Source organism: Epargyreus clarus, unplaced genomic scaffold, assembly GCF_041222505.1.
Source record: "Epargyreus clarus isolate Ecla_fem2 unplaced genomic scaffold, WU_Ecla_fem_2.2 ptg000026l, whole genome shotgun sequence".
Taxonomy (NCBI): domain Eukaryota; kingdom Metazoa; phylum Arthropoda; class Insecta; order Lepidoptera; family Hesperiidae; genus Epargyreus; species Epargyreus clarus.
Window position 1 is genome coordinate 16,250,311 of NW_027332233.1, and position 23,870 is coordinate 16,274,180.

Sequence of the window (23,870 nt, forward strand, 5' to 3'; positions counted from 1 at the left end):
ATTATAAATATTACTTTTGGACTTAGTTTGATGAGGGACTATTCTCTGTTATATACATATTTTTTGCCAAATTCGGAAATAATTATATTTACAATTTTCTTCTCACAAGTGTAATGGAGCGATTTGTACGGGTTAATATTTTAAAGCGGCTCTTGAATTTTGACATCCCCAGAAAGGTTTACATTTTCCTTACGCTGAAAATAATACAATGCGTAATCTAGGCAATAATACAGTATTGGCACAGTGGTTAGTACAACTCGCGACGTTGTAAGCCGCAGAGGAATGCCTCCACTATTTATAAAGATTAGGCGCGCCTTTAATGATATTCCTTTTGCTGTGGGAACTGAATGGTTGGACGTTCTTCATTCGGAATAATGTTCGGAATGTAAGGAGCTGTCGAATGGTATCGAAAGACGAGTGAACTAGTATTACCGAAGTTATGTAGCTATAGTGTTGCTTATTAATCTTATCTGATGGATTGGGTCCTTTTTGGCATTTATTTAAGAGTGTTCACGTTCATGTGTTCAAATCTCACGATTAAGAACTAGAACATCCTATATATAAAATTCTCGTGTCACAATGTTAGTTACCATACTCCTCGGAAACGACTTTACCGATTGTCACCAAATTTTAGATGCAAATTCAGTAGGTCTGCGTCATTACCCTTAGTAATTAGGGTTGTTCACCCTAAACATTTTTTTATTTGTATGGCAACACAACGCTTGCAACAGCTAGTAAATATTATATAATAAGTAATATTACAAATGTTATTATGGCAATTTCTTCCATTTCAAGACCTGTATATAAATTAATAATGTGCGCTTTTGAACTTTGAACAGGTAGATGATCTTAGATCCAGGAACATATTATACGTAAGCTAACAAAATATACGCGATATCATTAAGATGATTTTCCCAACACAATTTTTGACGTAATTGTTACTGCCGTTTGGTTCGAAATCGCTTGCTGGGTTAACGTCGATCTCAAATCCACGAAATAAATGTCCCCATATAGTCTGGTGATGGCTGAAAAAATAAACACTCAATTGGTATTTCGGGAATAGATTATGGAGCGGATTTAAAAGCGACTGGATCGTTATGCGGATTGACGACCGGTGGCCGTATATCACTTTGTTGCCAATTTGGGTGGTCTGTTAAATAAGGATTTCTTTGGCTTTCTTTTAATTAAAAAATGTATCAGGGCACGGAATATTATATGACAGCGTTACATTTTGTTGGTTTCTAAAGTTCTACTTAAATAAATGTGCAAGGCATTGCTCTTTGCCGTTTTGCCAAAAAGTAGTATACGGTTAAGTTTACATAAATGGAGCATTGACATGTTGCCAGAATTTTTCGAGCCTTCCTCGAAACCTACTCCCAAAAGGCCTGAAGTTTATGAAGTGTACTTACATTTTTAACTTGAAACGAATTCAGTGGCCACCGTGTGCCCGTTGGGTATCTGAATGTGCCGAGCTGAGGACGTTGACTCCAGGTTGTATGGAACTGGGACACTGGATCGATCGGGAACGTTGGGATTCGTTTAATGAGATATTCTGTTATGCTAACTCAGTCTATGTTAAATACCTGACATTTCTATCGATTTGTAACGGGTATATATTTTAAATACTTACTGAAGTAATCGTTGGAAATTTTGGCACAATCTCAACATTAAAACTTGTCGTAAACTAAATGCCGGTAACGGGCAAGTATGACATTGGTATTAAATTTGTGTAATGAAAGGAGTACATATTAAAATAATTAATATCACATATAACATGTATAATATAGAAATTATTTGAAGGTAATATAAATTTCGCTGTTCAATTGCGGCGGCGGTCACCACCCCTAGAATAGCTGTTTTCGCCTTACGGGAATAGTTTGTAGCGCTGCTTTGGTGTGGAGCACCAGGCGTATACTGTCCTCAAGTACTCAGCACTACCTGTGTAATAATTTGAATTGAATTAGAACAAGGATGCTACCTACTTTGTAATAATAATCACTTAATAACATGCTCGAGTTCCGGTCTGTTTATCTCAATTAATAGATTAGGAGTATTTAAAAGTTCGTTAAGTATTTTTCAGTTACATGAAACTGGGACACTGGATCGATCGAGCTCGGTTCCTGATTCATAGTGCGATGTACGCTAACTTAATACCCGCAATGTCTCTTGGGTTCATTGTAGTTAATATCAATCAATATACAACATAATATTTTTCTAATAAAATGTGAAAGATTTAATGTATAATAAAATTCAATTCATATATTTGTTACATATTTGACAATAGAGATTCATGCTGCTCGGACAACCTCAGAATTTCTGGTGAATCTTCAGACAATTTGATAATATCGGTCCAGAGTAAAAGTTCCATTTCTTTAAAGGTAGTGTTTTAATTAATTTTGTTTTTCGCGTGACCGTCTTCATAGCATATTTATAAGCTCTACACCATTGTAGTTATTTGCAGTTACGTTATCAGAAACCGGCCGAGGCGGAAACAGTGCTATAGGTCACTTGTTTCCTCGAACGGCCAGGAATATCGTTTCATGAACTCGCACTTCGCATATAGTTAGCGTTGTGTTTGATAGTAATAGCTTATGTAACAACGCTTTGGTATCAAGCTCCGTGAGGCTGCTTCCTATGCTTATCCAACGTTTATTTCTGTGCTCAAATTGTTGTTTTAGGGTCTGGTAAAGTTCCATGTTGTTTAGGGGGATATGAAGCTGTCCACCCTGTACGTATATTGGTCCATCCTTCTATCCAGCAACTTTTGGTGGTCCAACGGTGAAGATAACCATCATCTTGGTTGGTTCCGTTCAAAATCTTCTGTTACGATTATGCCCGGCCCTCATTAGTTCATTAGTCTATCTGAAGGAGGGACGTGTTGCACTACTTTAATCTATGCGTAGTTTCCATTTGAGAACCTTTTCTTCTTTATCCATTGTCGCTCCACTTTGATCTTATGGTCGATCCATTGCAGTTAGTCCAGGCCACGATGATTTTCTATTATGTAGGTTTATAAAATCAGCTTTCACATCTACATTTTTCTTCAGAATTTAGAAATTTTCATGTAACCGACTTGAGTAGTCTTCATAAATGTTTAAGAATTAGGTTGTAAAAACATGTATTTCCTAGTATTATGAATGCGATGTATTTCAAACGTTCTTGAAACTACTTGCAACGGCAAAAATAGTAGTAACTAGAAAGTGAAATTTTTTGCAATAGTAATCGGTCCACAAGTAGCCAGTTCTACATTATACATTTACAATTTTGTACAAAAACGTACATAACAGAGTAAAAATCCTATAGCACTTCCTGTACACTCTTTAAAACTTCAACATTAATTAGCTGTTAGCCCCACTCCCGCTCTCTTTCTATTTCTCTAAATACATAGAAAGAGAGAGAGGGAGCGGGGCAAACAGAAATATAAATTTTTAGGACATGTTTTTAGAAAGATTCTATTTAAAAAAAAAACATGACCTAAAAATTACACAGATCTATGAAATAGCCTGAACTATAAATAGATAATGATGATAATAGAGATAATGAATCTGAGCATGTATAAAATAATGTAAAGAAAAGGGATGAAAAACAAGAAATTAGGCAAAATTGTAATACGAACAGAAGCTCTGCCTATATTATATTTTTTTTTACTTGTACGTTCAATTCAACTTATTTTTTGCATAATACACCCCACTTTGCTCAATCTACTTCTACAATTTGAATAAAACATAATACGGTCACGAGTGAATTCATACAATTTGAATAAAACGTCACGAATGAATGCCCTGATTTATCGAAGACATTTGTACAGCTTAATTTAAAACACGTTGCGCAATTGAAGATATATGTACTTAACTTGTCTTTTTATGAAAATTTGTGGAGGCACCACTTTCTTCAAAGCTCAAAAGCTTTTAATTTTATTTTAACATCTATGTAATTACATATATCTGTAACTGTAGTTTTTGTGTGTTTGATTTTTTGACATTTGCTAGAACCATGTTTAATGAAACGAAGCTGACTTTGAAACTGCAAATTTGAATGTACAAATTATATCCGAGTAATCTTTTTTCAAATTTCATGTACATAGTTGGTACTTGTTTAATAAAATGTGTTCGCGCACATAGTGGCGACCTGCCTGGTGACGTCAGCAGCATCGATCTGTCTGCTCCCCAACCCCTTCTGCCTCCCAGCGAAGGCTGATGCAATTCCGCAGTACGTTGTGAAATTCTGGTGTGGTCATGAAAGCATGAAAGTCTGTTATGAAGGTAACCTGTAAGCCATTTTTAAAGTTTGGCACGTTAGCAGGACACATGTATTTTGAAATGAATTACACAGATGTTATTACAAACATGTTTCAGGTCTAGTGCTATCGTCCGCGTGCGATTTCTAAATGAAATGTACATATTTTTTCAAAAATGTTAAAAGCCTACGTTAAAAATACTGATGATGTCGGTAAAAATTTGCATTAACTATAGGTACACCTTATAGAAACTTTTCGTGAAAGTTTTGTCTAAATCTATTTAATCATTACTCGTGATAGCAGACAGTCCGTACCTTATGTCATTGTATAACTTGTTATATTTTGTAGTTAATTTAATTAACATAAATTCTAATTCGGCAAAAAAATAATACGTAAGCTTTTTGTGAAAGACACTAATGTTCGTGGTAAAAGTTCTGAAAGTGTAAAATACTTTTACTTAAAAGTGTAGACAACAGTAACAAAATTTCTCAAACAATATGATGATACATTAAGATCGTATCTGTGAACGTTAATTTCCAATTATCCAAAGGGGAAAGTTTAAAATTTCTCAAGAATATCCGACTTGTGCAAAACCGATTGTTAATGAAAGTGTTGATTAATGAAATGAAACAATTATATTTTAGAAATCCTAGTTACTAAGGTGGTTTTAAACGAGATTTACGTTTAGTAGTTTAAGTACAAATTTAAACACATAGCAAATAATAATATATCCTTTAAGAGGTATCCTGTTCGATACAAAGCACTTGGCACAGTTCATTACTTTTTCAAAGAGCGACATTCCCCTGCACTTCCTGCTCTAATGATACGCCATTGTGTGGAGTCAGTCGACGTGCACGAGATGACAACTAGCGAGGATAAAAGTTCAAGTGTGTAGGCACATTTTATGCGCATATTATCAAGATACCTTCGCAGACACGAAGTGAAACCTTAAAGAGAAACTTTTACATAAACCGGCTTGCCAAATTTAACGGTTGATGCAGGCTGCACAACTTCTGGTCGACGGATTGGCATCCTTTTAAGGAACATAATTTAGTTCCGTTGCATTTACATAACATTTATTCGAATGTAGAGTTGATTACGTTAAATATGTACGAGAAGTTAAATTTAACAATATTGCAGCATACATTGTTGCTTATCCACGACGGTTACATGACCTGACCCAGATTACGACACGGGAGATTGCGATGTCGATATTGAAACAAAAATAAACGATCGCAAATGATTAGTTTAAAAATAAAACGGGTGTCCATGCAACTTAATTAATGCATTTTCTAGATGCTCCTCGGTCGGGCGGCCGTTTCGCGCTCCCGTAGGGCGAAGGGGGTTTGTTCGGTTGGGCGGGCGGACGGTGGGGCGCGCTGGAGTAGGGGGGACTCCAGCGTCAACGACCGCCACTCGGTCGTCTGCGAGCGCGAGAGGAAACCGCTCCATGCACCGTGCAACTTTCGACTCCCGACAGTCGAACGATCGATTTTGCATCGCGTTCGCTTCTTCGACGTTAGCGCGTATTTTGAGTGCCAACGGTGAAGGACACGGAGTTAGTTTCGTTCGTCTTTCGATGCGATCCAACTCGAGGATTACGAATCGCGTCCGTCCTCGTGATTTAATTGACTTATTGTGCACGTGCGCCCGTTTGGGTCCGCCGGCGTCGCGTTGACGGGTATCCCTTGCCGGCTTCAGTGACACACCGCGTGCGAGACAGCATCGATTCAAAATAGCCGGATTTTTATTTATGAACGATGCGTCAAACGCCGTGAAGTTCTTGTGGTGACAGCGCGTGAATGATATGTAGATTTGAACCGATATAGTTGTGGCTTTGACTTGCAATTGGGGAAGAATGGTGAAGCTGGGACTGGCGATGGTGGTGGGCGTAGCGCCGGCGCTGGTGTCGTGGTGGCGCGGCCAGGGCCCGTGGCTGCCGGCGCCGGTGGCTAGCCCGTGCTCCGAGAAGGTGCCGAAGCTATGGCCGCAGCGCCGTTCACCCTCGTTATCTGACTGTTTAGAGAGTTCTAGTGATGAAGATTCCGCCAGATCTGTCGTGTGCCACGTTAGACCTAAATTAGTAAGTCATTTTAAATATTTTGTACTATTGTTAAGGGCCATTTAACAGGAAAATTGTAATATATATTTATTATACGTAAAATACTTGGATTTATTCGACGTCGTAGACAGCGCACACATCCAACTGAACATTCAGCCAAGCATGGGTCGAACTCGCAAACGGAGGATTCCGAACTAGCAAATTTTCATTTTATTTTAGTTCTACGTATTATTCAAAACAGGTGGCGTTTCCACCAATAAAGTGTAAAAATGTGTGTAGGTATGTTCAAAGTATATTATTGTTATTTGTTGGCTATTTCAACCACTACGGCTGCTATAACGCAGCCGTAATAGTTGAAATAGCCAAAAATATTGATGGCTTATATACGACCCCCTTTTATATTCAACTATTTTTTATATATTTAGAACCTATTTGTTGTTACAGCGGTAAAGTCAATACACGCTGTAAAAATTTAAGTGTGTATCTATTACTGTTCAAAAGATGACCAGATGGATATACAGTGGAGGCTTAGCAATAAGGTTCCGTTTATACCCCTTGAGTACGGAGCCCTAATAAAAACGTGCAGCGCCGATGATTTTACTCTTTGTACAGGTGCGGGGCGAAATTATTTACATTCTCCAAAGTTGACTTAACAGAAATAAAATGTGCAATATTACACCTATAGGTACATACATACCTACTTTGTTTTTACGTATTTGTTGCGGAGTCAAATTGATCGATTTTATTTATGTTCTGGCGTTTGCATGTTTCTCTTCGACTTTTTGCGAAACCGAGTCGACGTGACCGACGTTTCAGTTTTTTGTGACCATTTCGTTTGCAACATCACGCTCTTGGAAATTGGTTTTTTGCACTCGGCCGAGCTGGGCGCCTTTTGTGCGAAGTTTTGGGACGAAAAAGTACCGATCGTCGGTCTAGATTTATATTTTACGCTTGAATAATTTTATTTGACGAAACATATTTTGCCAATATCTCCTGCAGAAAACAATTATGTTTACTACACAATATTCCTTAAAATCTAGCTTCAGTATATTACTTTATAATTTGCCAAAAATACCTGATACCTATTGTTACTGTTGAATTTACTAGAGCTGGGTTGAGTCCGCTTGTGTCGGGTTACGAGTCGAATCTTTCGACTATAAAATTTGGGAACACAATGTCGTAAATTTATTCCGATCGCCGTTAAAACCGACGGTGGTTTTATTTACATAAATTATAGAAACATAAATCATCGTATGAAGAATACAAACACATATGCACACGCATTTATTTTATTTCTGAAAGCCCATAGAAATAGATAGCGATAAACTGAATGCCCCCAGCAATAATCGTGAGCCATCACATTCATGAGTTTCGCTGCAGGGTATAAAAATAACGAGTGCTTTTAGAATTAAGACAGCAGTCATTACGAATGGAAAGTACAAATCGGCTATTCGTTATTTATCATCGAATATTATCATGTTAAGTCTTTACATGTATATAACTTTACATTCGTTTGTATGTACATTTTTACATAGATAAATTGGCTTCTATTGATTGATGGGTGTCTATAAGAATAAAAGCCAACTGCACTCCTGCAATTCAACTTCTCCAAGTTGAAAGTTCGAATAATCTAACAAATAATGTTTTATGCGCTTTAGACGTGTACGAATTAAAAAAAGGATTTGATAATTACTTATACATATTTACATGTTATACCAATATAATATGCATGTAATACCTAGAGAGACATCGTATTTTATTAAAAATTAAGTCGGCACGCCTCATATAAATACCTTGCTACCTTGCCCTTCAGACAGGATTAAGATTAGAATGAACCATATTATGGAGCATTTCATTTTCCCGTATATAACCTTGGTCTGATAATTCGACTTAACTTGTATGACGCACAGTCTAATATGTCATGTCAATTAAGCTCATTAACACTTAGTCACTTTTTAGTCTTGTTTATTTTAGTACAGACCGGAGGTATGCTGATGGTGTCGCAAAGGCTAAGGAACTAAATGAGTGGCATCAGCCTGTAGGTTTAGTCGTATTGGCACTGTCTCATAAGTAACCATAACCCTTTGTCTTTGGATTCTAAAATGTTTAAGTGGCATCGAAGTTATGAAGCAAAGGCACAGAGTATTGAAGTGTCTGACTAACATATCTATCAGGTAAGGTGTTGAATATATTGTATAGCACGAATTAATCACTTATTAACAGAGTTTTGTGGAGATTCAGAGTAATGGCTTAAAAGAAAATTGACATAAAATTAAACATAAATAATCATTTTTTTTTTACTTAAGTATATGACACCTGTTGTAAATTCTCTACATCCACCCAGGGTTGACTGGTAGATGATGCCATGAGGCATTAAGTTTCCACTTTTGTACATTTCTTCATAGAGGTAATGCAATAAATTTAAAATAACTCAAAATTGAAGGCTGAAATATTCAAATTTGCATCGATGGCTAACTCTATATAAAATATGCAATGATTATGCACCAAAAATTTTTGCAATATAAAACCCTGAGCACAGCTATCGCTCGGAACTCTCATTACTATTGTATACTAATTAGTTCCGCTGAATACTGCACGGCTTACGTAATTATTCTACGAGTAATATAATTTACAATCACTGTATTGTTTTTATTATTTTTATTGGTATGTTTATTTTTAAGTTATAGGAATAAGCGTGGGACGAGGTTTATACATATGTAGATAAGTCACAGTATCGTAAATAGGTACCGTATGAATAATATATAGGAGATCTCCCGAATAAATAAATATAGGAATCACATCGATATAATGTAAAGCATTGTTTTCTTTAGAATATCTCCCGGTTGATTCCTAACAGATTTCGATACATTCATAGATGCTGCTATCTTGTCGTTGATAGACTGAAGAGTTGCGGCCAACTCCTTTCTCACAAACTTAAATTAATCGAGATCAACATTAATTAAATTAATTCGATAACACTTACCGACAGTCAGTGGAGGTGCATCGAAGCAGGGAAATTCTAATATGACATGCTTATTATCTACTTGTCATTGCCGCCTATCTGAAATAAATTTTACTCTATTTATCTTTTATTAGCCGTAGGTACATCAGCATACAGTTTCGCACAAATCGCATCTACAATACAATTAATGTGTCGTCAGTGTGGCAACGACACGACCATTTGGCTGATGCATATCGCATATTATTAGCGCAGGCGCGCGAAACATCCAGGTGTCTCATAACAACAACAAATTATATCAAATCTGGATCACACATCGATCATTCACCTTTGCTATTACGAAAGCGTATCTCGCGTGCAACCACCGCACTGCGCACGCGCACGCAGATGCACTCAAATGTCACGATATTTACGTACGCGTCGCGTGCACTACGCCGGTACGGGTCCCTGTATTTGATAGTCCGAGAGCCTGTCGGATTTATAACTAGTTTCACTAGAATATACATTGTTATTGGGTTCAAGTGCATCAAGTAAAAGGTAGTCAAGACTGTCGAGACTGAAATTAAAAGTCGTCGCTAAGATTTATATTACAATCTCTCTGTCTCTACTTTCCAGTGACCCACAATGCATTTATGTGCTCTAAATAAAAAATGGTATACAATAATCTTAGGTTTTGTCGTCATGCTAACACTAACACATTAAGACGTTCTAATGTAGGTACATATATGTTTTCACGTCTTGAAAATGTTCATCGGTGAGAACTTTGGCGCAAAATTTTGGATTGCTTATTGTTAAAAACTCACGCATTTATTTTCCTACATCTATCGCCATTGGAAATCAATATGTCAGGCTCCCCGCCTATCAGCGTAACCACCGATCCCGTTCGCCGCAGCCTAGACAGTTAATCGTCCGCGATCGCCTTTAGCTCTACCTAAGCCGCTCCCTCGGTAATGGCGATTTTTTCCGCGCATGCTTTACCCTGCTTACTGCTGCCGGACGCGAGCGGTTTTTGCGCGCGACCCAGTTTCCCGCCGGCCAGTGCTTGCCGGCTTGTCACTTAGACCGGTGTGCGCGTGCGCTCCGTGACAATACGTGTCGAGAGCTAATAAAAAAGTGCTCGAAAAACAATTTTGTTAACAGTCATAAATGCTATTCTAAGCAGCGGTGGTTTAACAAAAGTGAGGTGTGACAATATTTTTGGCAAAAAAAATATGTGTTTGTTCCGTGAACAAAATCTCAGAAAAATATAACAGAATAATTTTAATACTAGTCAATAACAGTGTAGTCGCAATAAATGACGTGTTTTGTTAATAACGCATACCACAAATTCCAAACATATGCGAATAATCTATACTTTATTTGTAAAAACAAAGAGATTCCTAAGAATTCTTTGTAGGCTATTATAGTAATCGTTAAGTCAAGAATAATTAACTCGTGTTATTTATTATGTGACTATTTTAAAAATACAACTAACTGATTGCTTTGCTAATTATGCGTTCACTTGCGCGCAAAAGTGCAAATCGTGCTATATTATTACGCAACAGAAACTACAAACGGACTTGTATACGATTTCGATTAAAAAAGACGTAGAAGGCGTCCCTACATTTCTCTTTCATGCTATGGACATACGCAAAGACGAATACTTAAATACCCAAATCCAAGACAGAAATTTGAAATCATCATTTATATATTTAGCTGGCCGAACTCAGCCTGCTAGAATTTAACAAAATCGAAGGTGGTAAAACCTTTTGTGATTTGACTCTGGCGGCACCACCGACACCCCTATTTCTACCTAATAACGGTAGCATTAAGCACTGCTGTGTTGTGGTTTGAAAGGTGTGGTAAGGGAGAGATACTTTTCCGAGGCGTTCCAGCGTAGTTCTCAGGGGCAGCGACGCGTCTGTGGCCGACCTCAGATAGGAATTTAATCTTATCTGAGGTTGATTGCAGATGTACCTACGGCAGTACCCACTTACCATCAGGTGGACTGCATGCTCGTTTGCTTCTCCCGTATTATAAAAAAGAAGCCTAAGCATGTTAAGCATTCTGTTAGGCGGATCGTACATAATAATCCGACGTGACCCTGTCCTTAAGGACGACTTGCGGATACGTCATACGACAGCGTATGTTACGTTAGCATATTATGTACTCTTCAAAAGAAGAGTAAACGTAGCTACCAATAGTACGGCAGTAATTTTTTTGGCCGTCGAATCCTATCATGAAGAATTGTATGAAATTTGTTTCTTTTCTGACATATTTTAAGGGACAAAAATTTCTGCTTGGTATTTAGAATGTCCGAAGACGGTGAAGCTTATTTATTTCCGCCGTCTTCTATTAAGTCTCCGTATACTATTTAAAAATACTATTTCGGCTTTGAATTAAGTCACTCGTTGTTTCGAATATATAACATTATTATGGCCACCTGGATGATACGTATAAATTATATTTTAAGCGTAATTTATTTTAATGTCGTCATAAATCTTTAAGTTGTGGTTCAACCTCGTTATTTTTTAAAGTCGACAAATTTCAAAACCTGCTTATTAGTACTGGGTAACATGCTTCAATTAGTCAAGTTATTTACAGACGGGTGATAAACTTGGGCAGTATGTCCAAAAATTTCATGTAGCACTAATACACTTTAGAAATATCAACGATCCTAGCTTGTGTCTGCAACATTGTCATTGGTATGCGAGTGCATAGCAGGAACAATATAAAATCTTTAATAGATCTTTTGTGGTTTTTACGACTACCGCGTTAACCACATGGTCCGTCTCAGCTGTTAGCTATCGCCTATTTACACACATAAAGTACTAGTTTTGTATAGTAATCATTGCGTTTCTTGGCTCTTTCGCCTTGGAACTTACTAGTAGCTAAAACTGAGTACCTAACTAACACTTATTGCTATCATGCATTAAGTGATTCTAATAAATCTATAAGTGTCCTTAACACCACGTAATGATCATATTATCTCTAGAAGAACTTACTACTGTATTATAATTATATACAGTGTTTCGAATATACAGGTATTCTCTCAACGAGCAAATTCACACATCTTAGAGATCGTAGTCCTCGTGTGTTTCTGGTCTTGGAACTTGAGCTAGTTCCCAGTAACTTACACCCATTCCCATGCATCAAGTGCTTCTGATATATCTACAAGTGTTCCATTGTGAACGTATTGTCCATCAAGTCCACTATATGCGGTTGTGGGTTGGTCCTCACATGAAACGTTTAAACGAGTAGATTTGTACGTCTTGTGGCGCATTGTGCTCGCCACACGGCCCGTGACGGCCTTGCACCTTTGTGTGTTCCGCAGAGCCATGCAGGACACATGATATGAGGGAAAAGTTGCAGCTGCCACACTGCACTTTGTCTCATAGGCGTGTGGCATGACGTCAACGTTGTTATGTTTGTAGATATTGAAGGTTGAGGACAGCGCACATGTATTACGTCGTATGAGATGACACATCACTCAAATTCAAATGGATGGGAATTTGTTTAAAGATGGTAGAGTTTGGGTTTGTCTGTCGTCCTACCATCGTTACGCTTTATGGTAGCGGTGATAAGTCGTCGGAAAGATATTTCAAATTTCTCAGAGTTCCTGTTTGTCATTAGTTTAATATTAAGGTTTTTGTAAAATATTACGAAACTACGGGTTTTCTGTTGTAGGAAATGGGTTATTTGTGAAAATAGTTGAAAAATAATGTATTTCAAACCATCATAGGAGCCTTGTTAAACGCCTTAAAAGGTTGATATTTTTTCTTAAAATAAGTCTCTTAGAAAAGAAGTACTATTTTAAAACGTAATCACCATTGTAATAATTCCATAAGACTACGCTCTTGACTAAAACGGTAAACATAAGTAAAGTGCCTACTACTGAAGAATCTAGAGTGTCTTCGAGTGCACAAGCCTTCACGTCTTTAACACATGGACAAACGTTAAATATAACGACCAGTCACACAGCGCTGCTATCATCATTCCCGCCAAACGAGACTGTCGCTGATAAGTTCAGTGTCAACTTCACCGTGATAACAGCTCCATGTGGTCGCGATTAATTCACTCATTGTACCAAAATAGCGTTTAAATTTACCACAAGAGAAGCTAAATTCGTTTTAACTACAGTGTGGATTGTTAGTGACAAATTAGTAGTGTCCTTGCGTGCTCTAGTATTGTAATTGCATTCTAGAACCGGAAAATTATCAATAGCGTTGGTTTTATAATTACTAACTAAGGCATTTTTATGTTTGAATATGTCTGTATAATTACATCGTCTTTCAAGTCTCACCTACTTCATACTATTTACGTGTTTATGAAGAATGTTGCCTACTCGAGTTCCGCTTCCGACATTTTATAACTTAACCGCTAATAGGTGATGCAGTTACTGTAATGTAATATTAAATAACAATTTAATGGATTTTATCGTACTATCATAGTTTATATAAGTTTCGTTTTTATTGTTTAAATAATTATCTGATAATGCGGTAAATAGGTAAGAAAATGTTTAGTTGGAACTGACATAAATCTACTAAAAGTTTTATACATGTGGTATATAATTTTATTTTTGTCTAAATTGTTAAAATGTTAACATAATTTACAGATATTAGCACTATACGATTAGTATCCTGTTACATCTTTGAACAACAAATCCTATAATCAGCCACGAAAAGCCGCAAATTAACCAAACCATTGGAATCTTAATATGGATTTCAGTTAATCAATATTACAAATCAAATCATTTTTTTTTAATTCAAAATAGGTTCTTTATAGAGCACTTTTTGAATGTCAATACAACTACCACCACTTCACAAGGTGTTTCGTTATGGAGAAGAAGCGGCGAACGAATTGATTCCATGTGATTATAATTAATTTGTTTTGAAAGTCAATAAACTTGCACCGTTTTCAAAGACATTCCGCTATGCCGAAGCGGCACAAGAAACTGCCTAATAAATTATCTCGTGGATTTCTATACTCATTCCATAATTTTGTGCATATCATCATATTATATGATGAATATCTTTTTGTTAAAAAGCTTCACCGATCGGTTTATTTATTTTCATTTGTGTTTTTTTAAGCTTTATTAATTGTAAATAACTGTAGATTGTAGCGTAACTTTAAGTGCAGCGTAAAGGATTTCCTTTAGTTTCATAGTTTCATCTATTTTCAAGATTATCCCTTACAGATCTGTTAATAAGTACCTATATATCTATATAGATAGACACCCTTTTCAATGGTTATAATTTAGTTTTGTGCAAGTAAGTAGGTTTTTACCAAGATGGCAGTTACTGTGAAAATACACATATATCCTCAATATATTTCTTGATATATAGATCATATCTATATATCTCGAATAGCTATATTTTAGTTGTTATTTTTAGTATCACCATACTTTGTATCCGGCTACATTGGATATAATGACTATCATTAATATTACCAACTTGCATAATATACGAGTAAATGGTCAAACTTTCGGCAGTAGTTACGTTACATGCCAGTAGTTTAGTTTGACCACAAATGGAAAGTGTTGGAATCATTCGTAATGATTTTGTATTTTTTTTTACTCAATTTGAAGTAACTTCTGAGATTAACTTGGTTTTATCCTTATTACCTGTGGTAGGTACCTACTGTTATAGTGTCTTTTTATAGACGATGAATAATGCCATAGCAATTTTACTTATAATTGTGATAATTTGCACAATTATATTTGTTATAATTAAAACTTAAATGCATACTGCACGTAAGTAATGAATAGCTCTAATAACTAATTGAAAAGAGAATGGTATGTACAGGAATGCACAAACGTTTAGGAAATATTAATTGCACCATTTGTAATGTCCAATTTATTATGTACCTATTGAAAAAGTCACAAACGCAATCGATTCGTAATTAATTAGAATTGCGAGTCGTTTCACATACAAATTTATTCCAAGTTTCACTTTGTAGCAAATTGCGGTTTGCTGTGATTTTCGCTGCGGTGAAAAATAAGTCCGAACTTCCGAAGTTCCCTTAATTTATTTTTTCGGTGAACAAGTTCTTTGGGAATGTGGATTGGCGAGTCAATTATTGGGCATAAGTTAACTTTTTAATGCGAAGACCTGTCAAGCATATGAGAAACATTGCATGATTGCGTGATCAATCCTAGCCCAGAATGCAATATTGAGTGTTTATAAACTTAATAATAGTGACCTAATGTTAGTGATCATAATATATAATCTATATTTTTTTTAAAGTGACCTTAACTTTGACTATTACCGTTATTTCCAATAATTACTACTTACTTTCTTTTATCAGTCACAGTGCTAATGACCCAATTTATGGTGCATTAGAATTTAATAATAATATAATTAAAGGCCAATTTGATAATTTTTCTATCAATTTTCCTATAGTAATTAAACGGTAACTGCATTACGGAACGTTTTATAGAAACCTCAATTTAACCCTTAAGCACACTTCCTACATAGCTCGCGATTAATCGGGAATGCACAAATGGCGCGACACGACGGCGCGGCGGAACTCGAGTAGCGGCTAATGCGTGCACGCAGTGATTCACTCATTATCTTGCTCGGTTTCTGTCTGTTACGAGCACATAAGTTGACAATTTCTCCTATCCAATTATATTTTCCATTTTCTAAAACTTTCTTACGATAGGTAATAAAGCAGTATTTGATTAAAGTACAAATATAAAATAAAACTGAGTCAATTAAACACTTGCGCAATTTAGATGTAATTGAATTCATTTTATCGTAGGAATTGTACTACTAAAATTAATCATGAAGTAAATTATCCGCACGTAAACATTCGCGTCTCGTACGTCCGCTCACGCTTCCGCATATGTCTCGTAGGTCCCAGATTATGCACGTAACGGTGCACTTCGATTACGAAAGCGATAGCGCCCCGACTGCGTTATGTTAGACTCGCGCCCTGCCGGCGACCGGCGCAACTGACAGTCCATCAGCGACGCCGCGGCAGCCGCACGTGTGACTGTCCCCTTATACACCGAACTCGACGTTCGCAGAATACGTGTGTGCCTGTGATCACTCTATTGACAAATAAGTCTATTGTTAACAAATCTTATATCTATAAATAAGCCTTGATACACGAAGTGACACAATCATCATATCATCCACATCAACAAATCTTATGGCTGACATTCTAAACGAAGTATGTTGGTCAAGGAGCGATACTCGAATGAAGTGGAAAACGACGATAAGATAAAACTCCTAGCGGCAACATATTTTATCGCAGTTTTTGCGTAGTGCAGTGCATGAAGAACGCAACGCAAAAGTTCGTCCTTCCTTTCTATTTGGTTGGTTCGATGCAGCAGCCTCGTTCGCACTAGATCAGAAGCATTCGATGTTTACGGACGCTACAGATGTGGGAATGTGAAAACAGTGTGCGTGTTACGAATTGTTCGTTTTCTTGGAATTTAGATAAACAATTGCCGGAAGATACATAACGTGGACAATGGGCAGGCGGTCGAAATTAGCTACGCCGGACAACAGCGAAGAAGAAAGCGGTGATGCTTTTACTGACGGCGATTTTGGTGACTCCGATGATGAAACTATAGTCCAACAGAGCGAGACCTCTAAAAAGGGACGACTTCCTGTCAACGAGACAGTAAACGCTGAAATCAAAGAGTCAGATAATGACACATGCGACAATGTAAACGGTAGCCAATCATCAGAAAAAGTCAATGGTCATGTTAGTTCTGGCAGCGTTAATGGACTTAGAAATGGTGACATAACAGAGTCTAGTGATTCGTCCAAAGTTAGTGTAACTAATGGAGAATGCACCAATATTGCAACGGAGATACGACGAGATTCACATGGTGATCCTTCGATAGTTGGAATTCTTGGCGATCAGCAAAACCATGTATGTATTAGTATTAACATGATATTTAAATAAGTAACTGGTTTTCTCTGCACGCTAATTATACCCTAGAATGGTTATGTATTAGCTTCCACATCCTTTTATACCTTGATTCGCCTAAACATTTTTTAATCCTTGGTCATATTGGCTTATTACTTCCCGTGTCGATTTTGGCATCCAACCTGAGTCATTCTTGAGTCACAGTAATGCATCCTGCTGTCTTTCCATAAAATTTGTTAATGAATTTCCTTTTAAACCCTTAATGGTTTAATAATAATAATAATAATAATAATAATACTCTTTATTGTACCCAGATGTAGAACATAAAATAAAAAACATACAATTTAGGACGACACAAAAGGCGGTCTTATCGCTAAAACAGCGATTTCTTCCAGACAACCTTAGGGTGAGGAGTTAAAGAAAGTATGAATTATAATAAAAGGTAGGGTGCAAAATAATTAAAATTATAGCTACTAATATGTAAATGAAGTGTAAGTTAAGGGATAGCATATAGTAGGAGAAGAATAAATAAATAAAAGGGAAAGAAGCTAATAATTAATTTAGAAACAACGTAACGGTTTAGTGGTTTCATATCATTAATAATTTATCCATGGACGGTATTATCTTATCTACAAACTTCATCATATAGCTTGCGATGAGATTGGGAGGCCATTTTAATAAAGTTATCTTTTATGAACAGTGTTTGCTATACTCATAAGCAGATAGGCTCCATATTTACACGAGGCCATTAGAAACTGTACGTTTACATACAGCGAGGCAAATTTGTTTTAAGGTTAAACGTAATAAACATTTCGTGACTGTGTAATTCATGACTTGAATGTGAATTGTTTCGACGATAGCAGTTCGCCACTTGCTTGAGGTCGCCAGCGGGCAGACCTGGCAAATTTTGTCTACCGTCCCGGTATTTCAATATAGGGTTCAAGTGCTTTACCTGTCGCAGTGGCGCATAATCTATTAGGTGACTAATATTAAAATTGGACGTGAGACGAATATTAATAATACCAATGTCTGGCTAGCACACCAGTACGGTGGTGGCATCAGTTTAAAACACTTGTGTTATTTTATTGCTGGTGACGCATGACATGTGGTAGTGGCGAGCACGTAGGCTGTCTCGTGATATGTCTTCGGCAGAGTTGCTTCTTAGCCTCACCTGTAGAGTACTGCATCTCTATGTAAGTAATAGATAACATTCAAGACCTCTTTTTATTTTTGAATCTTTACATCCCAATAACTATAATTTTTTTAAATTTATGAATGAAGATATTTTTCTTGCTTCATTAGAGATACCTGATGAATAAGCGGGGAAGACATATGTTATGGAGACTCTACAGACCTTTTGGAGTATTAGTCAAGATGCAAAATGAATACTAATTCTCTGCGCATATTTAACACTTGTCAAAACAGGTTTTTGTATTCAAGCGGTCGTATGTACATTTTTCCATAAATAAGACATGTGGTGAGTTTGATGTGACTCTTCGAAATGATGTCATCGTTTTATCGATAACAACGTAGGCGTTTGCTTAACAATTGTTGTATCGTTACATAAAATTCTGATTGATGACTGCAGAAAACGAATTGTTAAAGAAACTTCTCGAATGTGGTTGAATTAAATATGATTTTGATCATATTTATTCCAATTTTGTTTGGAAGCGATTCATTCGATACTAAATCCATTAACATTATACCTCAAAAAACAAGTAATGCTCCATAATACTCAGGTGCAATTAAATCTTTTACGTCATTTGTAAGCACTTCTATTTTGACTCACACTATTTTACAAGCAGTGATAGCCTAGTGGTTAAGAAACTCGGCCTCTCGATCGAGGGGTCCGAGGTTCAAATCCCAGACACGAACCTCTGATTTTTCAAAGTTATGTGCGTATTAGAAATGAATTATCACATGCTAAACGGTGAAGGAAAACATCGTGAGGAAATCTGCATACCTGAGCGATTTATAAAAAAAAAAGGTATGTGAAGTCTACCAATACGCACTTGGCCAGCGCGGTGGACTATGGCCTAATCCTTCTCATTCTGAGAGGAGACCCGTGACCAGCAGTGGGACAGTAATGGGTTGATGATGATGATGATTTTACAAGGGTCAGTTTTAAAGTCTTTTAATGTAATTACGATTAACCTACTTTTGCTTGCTTCGTGTAAAAAAGCGAGCATTATTATGGTCAGACAAACAACATGCATGATATTACTTGTATGTACGTTGTTGCACTATAATCGGGCTAACATAAGCACTTAAGGACGACCTGCAAACTACTTTGTAATCTCGTTATCCTAAAATGGACGCTTGTGGACATAACTGACATAAGCCCATAAATAAACTATTTCTCACTTCATATACTAGATTAAATTGAATATTGCTTTATTCATTTATTATTTCCAATAAATCTTTCTAAGACTTAAGTAATTGATGTGAGAATTGTCTTTTTTTTATTCACGAGGGGTAAACCTTCAAAAGGTACCCGAAGCCGTGGTAGCGACACAGGGTTATGTGGGACTCTTACCGCACTAAAACCCCAAGGGTGGCCGTCCTCGGTGCTGCGTAGAGGACTCCGGGATTTCCAAAGGAACGCAACCGGAGTCCTCTTAGCGCGTTGCCCCGCCGGGCTCTGCCCAGGTGAGCTTGACGCTCGCCACACTGTCTGGTGCGTCGACGGTATGTGACCACACATACCGCCGTCTTTCCCGGGGCCGTTGGCCGGGCGGTTCGAGCTCCCACTCTTGCCACCTGCGACCGCAGAAGCCCCCTTTTAGTCGCCTCGTATGATAGGCAAGGAGTACCGTAGCCCTATCCTTGTCCCGGAACTACAGGGATAGAGAATTGTCTACGAATTTATAAAGATTTTCTTTTAATCTGCAAGCTTGGCGTTGTATATGGTACGTGCATATGGTGTCATCGAAAAGATTTTCTTTTAATCTGCAAGCTTGGTGTTGTATATGGTGTGTGCGTATGGTGTCATCGAATTTGATAAGCTCTATCTTGCTGGCTACCTAATACGAGATATGGTAACTAAATCCTTATCCAACATGTCCTCATATTGCAGGGATGGTTATGTCATAACATAATTGACGTCAATCACGAGGACAGTGTGGTACGTAATAGATAATGGGTTTAGGAGAATAGGGGATTTAATGTAGTCTTCCTGGAATACGTAACGGTCTAGACAAATGTAGATTTTTTCGTTGTTTGCGACGTCATTGGGATATCTCGTTTCGCAACCAAAAAGCCTTCAATATGGAGAATAAGACGTGCTTTTTACTGAATTCTGCAAAAAAAAATCTTGACAACGATGAAAATTAAACATCTATAATGAAATCGCAGGCATATCGGCCATCACAGTTCTTAATCGTTTCTAAATTGAACATTTACTTTTGACTCTTTTGACAATCTCTTTGGTAGATGAACAATATAAATTAGTTGCGATGCTCGAAGCCTCAGGCGTCACTTGTCAATAGTCTATTGACATTCAAATGTGGATTCCGAAAATGGTTGTGTATTTCGAGTGCCAAGTGACGTCGACGTCGTCTGAAAAATGTTAAAGATATGCAATTTTAATCTTTGTTTCTTCAGTCATAATATTTATATTAATGGTGAACAGACATAGGTGTTTGTATGATTCCGTTTGAAAATCAGATAGTAGTAAAGTCGATCGATCCATCGATCTACTTCCTTTTAACTAGAAATATATCTCAAAAAGAAACTATTTCAATCTTTATATAACGAGAAATATGTAACAATCTAAGCGTTTGTCGCTTGTCAAGGCCCAATAATATGTGTAACCATTCTTTGTGAACAACCATTTCACATTCAGTACAGGATGAATAGTGCAATACAATGTTTTGTAATAGACTTTAGTGGGCAGACAATCCGTTGGATAGGATGATAAATTTGATTAAAGTAACAGTAATGGCTTACAGAGATTCACTGAGCTGTGGGCCAAGCTCGTTATAATAAAAGACAAGTCGTGTAGGCGATTAGGTGGAAATATGATTTGAATGTGTGTATTTTGATGTGTGTATACAGTATAACAATTCCCCTTAAGTTCTAACTTCCGTGGAATATTGTGTGGTATAAGCTTTTTAGGAATAATCAAATTAAGAATTAATATAATAATCATTAGAATGACATTCCACATTGCAACAAAATATTTTAGTATGCCAACATAGATTTATTTGAAATTTGATAATATTTAGAAGCCTTATGATGAATCAAATAAATGGAAAGAAGAGACCTATTCCACAACTTTACTTCCTTGTAATGCAACACTTTTAGTCATGGCGGATGTTTTTGGTCATTACAATACATATTTTCATCATCATAAGCACTATTTCGCAAGGTATTTTTGCTACGGAGAAGTAACTCCGCAAGAATCTCCGTAATATACGATGCTCACTTCCAAGCTCCAGTTACATAAACCAGTGACGGGTTTGAGTAAGGTGGCGCCTAAACTTCGTAAAAGTAGGTCACATCTGGCAAAAATGTTTTGACGTTGGGACCGATATTAAAGAAATGTCAAAAGTCAACTCGGCTACAATTTTTCGACCGTTTACAAATGAGACGAATAACGGACGAATGGTTATTCGAATGTATTTTTCAAGGCAGTTGTGACCTTGTTCATAATATTGTTACTTCATGGAAAGATTGAGTTTACGATATCAACATTAAATGCAAATAATGCATTTGGATTTACAAAAACAATAATAAAACTTCTTTGTTTGAAATTTATCGAAAGTACTTAGTTATCAGCAGTTTTGTATGTTTTAGATTAGATTTCTCATTGACGTCGTTTCGACGCTTCGTGTTATTTGTTGAAATATGCTTACTTTTGTCGGTATCGACAGTTTTGTAAACATATCGATCGCTCCGGGGATTATCGACCCGTAAGTGGAACACCTCTGTGTGTCCTTGCTCGTACGCCGGCTTCACAGCTGATTGTGCCTCTTGTTGCTCACCACACCGTTTACGTTCTTACTCATTTGCATTTGGGATTATAATCGCTCGCCGTATTTGGAAGACATTTGAAGCGAATGCCTTTTGTGCGTTATCTTCTTTGATGAAATGTCACTGGCTCTTTTAAATTTTTGGGTACTGCAGCCTTTTGGAACAGAATTAAGCGGTTTGATGTCATGTTTTATTTGGTGTAGATTTTTAAGATATGAGGTCAAATCCCTATTACTGGCAGCCTGTATTTGTAAAGGTTTACCTATCGTAAAGGTTACGAATAATGTCATGGATTCTATTTGACTTAAGGCTCTTTTGTCAAATATTCTATTTGAGACCATACTTATGCCCATTTAAATATGTACAATCTGGGAATAAGGTTTTCACAAATGAATCAATAAATTGTAGTAGTAGTTAGGACTTCCCTTTTTTAAAAGTACCTTCGTGTCCTTCCAATAGCTTGGCAAGGATGTACGCTGAATGATATCATTTTATGACGTTTGATGTGATGTAATTTTGTCAGGGGGATTCATGTGTGGGCTTTACTTTTCTATCACTTGGTATTATTATTAATCATTATATCATCTTTGGTAACCATTACATCAAACGTTTTCAAAATTAACATCATCATCAACCATTTTTATTATTGTTTATTCAACCATCTGCCTACTACTAATATAATAGGACTACTTTCAAACCGTAGTGGGCGTTACCGGGGTGGTGCATTAAACTTTGCATTTATCTAAATGTAAACACTTAGCAATGAATATTTAAGTACGCATTCAGAAACTAGTTGAAATAGTTTTTGTACGTGTGTAATTATAAATATAGCAATACTTAGGTGTAAGGGTTAATGGTTCACTAAATTGTTTGTTGTTCGAGATAAAGGGACTTAACAACTGCTATTGTTTCCTCCCGTCACCCGCATCTGTTTTTTATAACAGCTCCATTGTTAGGCTCGGTGTCGTCAAACGCAATATCTCAATATCATATCCACTGCAAGGGTAAATTCGCAAAGAGAGTCAGTTCTGTATTTATATCTCTGTCGTATTAAGCAAATTTGATTTGTCTTTAATCTATACCATTTTCTTGTATATAATTCATAACTTTCATAATTTGAACCACTTTTAGTTTTCGTGAAGTGCTATCAATAATTTATTTGACTTTTTAACATTCAATCCTTTACAAATTTTCGTAAATTATAATGTTTAATCCCACATGTTTAGGTAGGCTTATTCGGTATTAGGTAGGCTTATTATTAAAATCCACAATTTTGAATTAATTAAGTATATGTTACGTCTAGACAGGGAGACTCCCCAGTGACGTGCGGTCTGTAGAGAAAGAATTATGACTCTCTGGCATGCTACACGAAGGCCAAATGTATTTGCTTTAATCTTATATAAGTAAAACACAAGTACATATTGCCTAAAAATGTTTTTATATATGTCAATAATTCAAGAAATAACTCACCAATCAGCCTTTTGTGGCTTCATCCAATTTCTTTATATTGGGTTTAATAGTGTAAAGGGCGAAAATTGATGTACGAATGTTTGCATTATCACGAGTACGATTTTAAAGTAACCTTAACTCTGTGTAACGGTTAATGTTTTTTATCTTTCTTTAAATGTTACCTACACGCCTATCTTATTCTATTTTCGCTTAACTCAACTGAAAATTCGCAATGTTAATGGTGTAATCGATTAATTTGATGTTCGTTCACCTTCCGTTTGTAAATCGAGAACGAATATGCGATCATGTGTGCAACCGGCCTTAGT

General features: G+C 36.6%; 1 protein-coding gene across 1 annotated transcript in view; it reads left to right on the plus strand.

Moving 5' to 3' along the window:
* LOC140753270 (dolichyl-diphosphooligosaccharide--protein glycosyltransferase 48 kDa subunit) overlaps positions 1-23,870 on the plus strand; it is a 45,238-nt gene that overhangs the window by 10,784 nt on the left and 10,584 nt on the right. The window lies entirely within an intron of this gene.